The sequence below is a fragment of the Epinephelus fuscoguttatus genome, linkage group LG11, assembly GCF_011397635.1.
Source record: "Epinephelus fuscoguttatus linkage group LG11, E.fuscoguttatus.final_Chr_v1".
Lineage (NCBI taxonomy): Eukaryota > Metazoa > Chordata > Actinopteri > Perciformes > Serranidae > Epinephelus > Epinephelus fuscoguttatus.
The window spans coordinates 922,989-928,650 of record NC_064762.1 but is presented as its reverse complement, the minus strand read 5'-3'; positions in this window follow the sequence as shown (position 1 = coordinate 928,650).

Below are 5,662 nucleotides of genomic sequence, written 5' to 3'. Positions count from 1 at the left end.
AATGATTCATTAATCTTACCCAGAAACAGAGTGTTGCAGACAAACTGGAGGTTCAGAAGCTTCCAGAGTGACGAGGCTGACAGGTGATAAACAACAGGTCAACATCCAGGTGAGTCCACAACAGGTGACTGGAGAACAGGTGACAGAGACAGATCAGACACTAATCAAACTCAGAGAGAAGAAGAACATGAGGACGTCTAACAAAGACTGAGAGGGAAAGGTTGTGAAGTTCAGAACTGATGAAGGGAGTCAGGACAGGTGTGCAGGCGGGAGAGGACGTCAGGTGACCTGGACTGAGAGTCTGAGGACATCTAGTGGACGGCTGGAGGACAGCAGGTCTGAGCAGTGAGTGCAGGGGACACAGAGACAGGGACAGACAGTCCTGATGACACATTTGGCTCCATGTGAGAAACAATATTCCAACAGATCTTCTTCTTCTTTTTTTTGTATCCAGGATTTGTCCTGATTCTGATCTCAGACTTTCTTTACTGCAGTAAAGGATCTGAGTTCCTCCTCCACCCCTGCTGAGACACTTTCACAGCCTCACAGGTGTTTTATTGTTGATGTGTTTTTGATTTTCCTGTAAAAACAGGACTGATGGAAAATCGTTTTGCTTGGTTTAAGTTTATTTAACATACTTTTCACTACTGCTGAACCTCTTCTTCTTACAGCCTGTTTTTGGTCTCATCTCTCCAGTTCTTTGGTTCATGTGTCAGAGTCTTTGCACACGGCACCACACCTGTCCTGATATGGTGTTTAGGGGGCGTTACCTGTGCTAACAGGTGACTGGTGATCGTTCAGCACAGCTGGGTCAGAGCAGGTCTGGATGGTAAAGAATGTTTTGTGCATCTGGAGCTGACTTCTATGAGAGAAATTAAAGAGCATGTTGCTCCATCGTGTCTGTGGGGAACCCCAGGGTTCTGTACTGGGTCCTCTGTAGTTCTCACTAGGTCCGGTTCTGTTTACAGTCCTGCTGATCCTGCTGCTCACAGACACACGGTAAATCATAAAACTGTAAATCATAAAACTGTAAATGTAAAACTGTAAATGTAAAACTGTAAATGTAAAACTGTAAATCATAAAACTGTAAATGTAAAACTGTAAATGTAAAACTGTAAATGCACAGCTACACCTCTGTCTGTGATTTACATTTATATTAATGACATGTGTCAATATTAATGTTGTTCATGTGAACATGTATAAGACAGACCCTGATGTGTCTCAGACCCTGATGTGTCTCAGACCTGATGTGTCTCAGACCCTGATGTGTCTCAGACCTGATGTGTCTCAGACCTGATGTGTCTCAGACCCTGTTGTGTCTCAGACCTGATGTCTCAGACCTGATGTAAAGACTGTCTCAGACCTGATGTGTCTCAGACCCTGATGTGTCTCAGACCCTGATGTGTCTCAGACCTGATGTGTCTCAGACCCTGATGTGTCTCAGACCTGATGTGTCTCAGACCTGATGTGTCTCAGACCCTGTTGTGTCTCAGACCTGATGTGTCTCAGACCCTGATGTGTCTCAGACCTGATGTGTCTCAGACCCTGATGTGTCTCAGACCTGATGTGTCTCAGACCCTGATGTGTCTCAGACCTGATGTGTCTCAGACCTGATGTGTCTCAGACCCTGTTGTGTCTCAGACCTGATGTGTCTCAGACCCTGATGTGTCTCAGACCTGATGTGTCTCAGACCCTGATGCGTCTCAGACCTGATGTGTCTCAGACCCTGATGTGTCTCAGACCCTGATGTGTCTCAGACCTGATGTGTCTCAGACCCTGATGTGTCTCAGACCTGTTGTGTCTCAGACCCTGATGTGTCTCAGACCTGATGTGTCTCAGACCTGATGTGTCTCAGACCCTGATGTGTCTCAGACCTGTTGTGTCTCAGACCCTGATGTGTCTCAGACCTGATGTGTCTCAGACCCTGATGTGTCTCAGACCTGTTGTGTCTCAGACCTGATGTGTCTCAGACCTGTTGTGTCTCAGACCTTGTTGTGTCTCAGACCTGATGTGTCTCAGACCCTGATGTGTCTCAGACCTGTTGTGTCTCAGACCCTGATGTGTCTCAGACCCTGATGTGTCTCAGACCTGTTGTGTCTCAGACCCTGATGTGTCTCAGACCTGATGTGTCTCAGACCCTGATGTGTCTCAGACCTGATGTGTCTCAGACCCTGATGTGTCTTAGACCCTGTTGTGTCTCAGACCCTGATGTGTCTCAGACCTGTTGTGTCTCAGACCCTGATGTGTCTCAGACCTGATGTGTCTCAGACCTGTTGTGTCTCAGACCCTGATGTGTCTCAGACCTGATGTGTCTCAGACCCTGATGTGTCTCAGACCTGATGTGTCTCAGACCCTGATGTGTCTTAGACCCTGATGTGTCTCAGACCTGATGTGTCTCAGACCCTGATGTGTCTCAGACCTGATGTGTCTCAGACCCTGATGTGTCTCAGACCTGATGTGTCTCAGACCCTGATGTGTCTTAGACCCTGTTGTGTCTCAGACCCTGATGTGTCTCAGACCTGATGTGTCTCAGACCCTGATGTGTCTCAGACCTGATGTGTCTCAGACCCTGATGTGTCTCAGACCTGTTGTGTCACAGACCCTGATGTGTCTCAGACCTGATGTGTCTCAGACCCTGATGTGTCTCAGACCTTGTTGTGTCTCAGACCCTGATGTGTCTCAGACCTGATGTGTCTCAGACCCTGATGCGTCTCAGACCCTGATGTGTCTCAGACCCTGATGTGTCTCAGACCTGTTGTGTCTCAGACCCTGATGTGTCTCAGACCCTGTTGTGTCTCAGACCCTGATGTGTCTCAGACCCTGATGTGTCTCAGACCCTGATGTGTCTCAGACCTGATGTGTCTCAGACCCTGATGTGTCTCAGACCTGATGTGTCTCAGACCTGTTGTGTCTCGGACCCTGATGTGTCTCAGACCTGATGTGTCTCAGACCTTGTTGTGTCTCAGACCCTGATGTGTCTCAGACCTGATGTGTCTCAGACCCTGATGTGTCTCAGACCTTGTTGTGTCTCAGACCCTGATGTGTCTCAGACCTGATGTGTCTCAGACCTGTTGTGTCTGAGACCTGATGTGTCTCAGACCCTGATGTGTCTCAGACCCTGATGTGTCTGAGACCTGTTGTGTCTCAGACCCTGATGTGTCTCAGACCCTGATGTGTCTCAGACCTGTTGTGTCTCAGACCTGTTGTGTCTCAGACCCTGATGTGTCTCAGACCTGTTGTGTCTCAGACCTGATGTGTCTCAGACCTGATGTGTCTCAGACCCTGTTGTGTCTCGGACCTGATGTGTCTCAGACCTGATGTGTCTCAGACCCTGATGTGTCTCAGACCCTGTTGTGTCTCAGACCCTGATGTGTCTCAGACCCTGTTGTGTCTCAGACCTGATGTGTCTCAGACCTGATGTGTCTCAGACCCTGTTGTGTCTCAGACCCTGATGTGTCTCAGACCTGTTGTGTCTCAGACCCTGATGTGTCTCAGACCTGATGTGTCTCAGACCTGTTGTGTCTCAGACCTGTTGTGTCTGAGACCTGATGTGTCTCAGACCTGTTGTGTCTCAGACCTGTTGTGTCTGAGACCTGATGTGTCTCAGACCTGATGTGTCTCAGACCCTGATGTGTCTCAGACCTGATGTGTCTCAGACCTGATGTGTCTTAGACTCTGATGTGTCTCAGACCTGATGTGTCTCAGACCCTGATGTGTCTCAGACCTGATGTGTCTCAGACCCTGATGTGTCTTAGACCCTGATGTGTCTCAGACCTGATGTGTCTCAGACCCTGTTGTGTCTTAGACCCTGTTGTGTCTCAGACCTGATGTGTCTCAGACCCTGTTGTGTCTTAGACCCTGTTGTGTCTCAGACCTGATGTGTCTCAGACCTGATGTGTCTCAGACCCTGTTGTGTCTCAGACCCTGATGTGTCTCAGACCTGATGTGTCTCAGACCCTGATGTGTCTTAGACCCTGATGTGTCTCAGACCCTGATGTGTCTCAGACGCTGATGTGTCTCAGACCCTGATGTGTCTCAGACCCTGATGTGTCTCAGACCCTGTTGTGTCTCGACCCTGATGTGTCTCAGACCCTGTTGTGTCTCAGACCTGATGTGTCTCAGACCCTGTTGTGTCTCAGACCCTGATGTGTCTCAGACCTGTTGTGTCTCAGACCCTGATGTGTCTTAGACCTGATGTGTCTCAGACCCTGATGTGTCTCAGACCCTGATGTGTCTTAGACCTGTTGTGTCTCAGACCCTGATGTGTCTTAGACCCTGATGTGTCTCAGACCTGATGTGTCTCAGACCTGATGTGTCTCAGACCTGTTGTGTCTCAGACCCTGATGTGTCTCAGACCTGATGTGTCTCAGACCCTGATGTGTCTCAGACCTGTTGTGTCTCAGACCCTGATGTGTCTCAGACCCTGATGTGTCTCAGACCTGTTGTGTCTCAGACCCTGATGTGTCTCAGACCTGATGTGTCTCAGACCTGTTGTGTCTCAGACCTGTTGTGTCTCAGACCTGATGTGTCTCAGACCTGATGTGTCTCAGACCTGTTGTGTCTCAGACCCTGTTGTGTCTCGACCCTGATGTGTCTCAGACCCTGTTGTGTCTCGACCCTGATGTGTCTCAGACCTGATGTGTCTCAGACCCTGATGTGTCTCAGACCTGTTGTGTCTCAGACCCTGATGTGTCTCAGACCTGATGTGTCTCAGACCTGATGTGTCTCAGACCTGTTGTGTCTCAGACCCTGATGTGTCTCAGACCTGATGTGTCTCAGACCCTGATGTGTCTCAGACCCTGATGTGTCTCAGACCCTGATGTGTCTCAGACCTGTTGTGTCTCAGACCTGATGTGTCTCAGACCTGATGTGTCTCAGACCTGTTGTGTCTCAGACCCTGTTGTGTCTTGACCCTGATGTGTCTCAGACCTGATGTGTCTCAGACCCTGTTGTGTCTCGACCCTGATGTGTCTCAGACCCTGATGTGTCTCAGACCCTGTTGTGTCTCGACCCTGATGTGTCTCAGACCTGATGTGTCTCAGACCTGTTGTGTCTCAGACCCTGATGTGTCTCAGACCTGATGTGTCTCAGACCTGATGTGTCTCAGACCTGTTGTGTCTCAGACCCTGTTGTGTCTCAGACCTGATGTGTCTCAGACCCTGATGTGTCTCAGACCCTGATGTGTCTCAGACCCTGATGTGTCTCAGACCCTGATGTGTCTCAGACCTGTTGTGTCTCAGACCCTGTTGTGTCTCAGACCCTGTTGTGTCTCAGACCTGTTGTGTCTCAGACCCTGATGTGTCTCAGACCTGTTGTGTCTCAGACCTGATGTGTCTCAGACCTGTTGTGTCTCAGACCCTGATGTGTCTCAGACCCTGATGTGTCTCAGACCTGTTGTGTCTGAGACCCTGATGTGTCTCAGACCTGATGTGTCTCAGACCCTGATGTGTCTCAGACCTGTTGTGTCTCAGACCCTGTTGTGTCTCAGACCCTGATGTGTCTCAGACCTGTTGTGTCTCAGACCCTGTTGTGTCTCAGACCCTGTTGTGTCTCAGACCTGTTGTGTCTCAGACCTGTTGTGTCTCAGACCTGTTGTGTGTGTTGTATAAACCGGACTTTGTGAATGAGTCTGGTCACTAACAGTCAGCCGTTTCCATGGAAA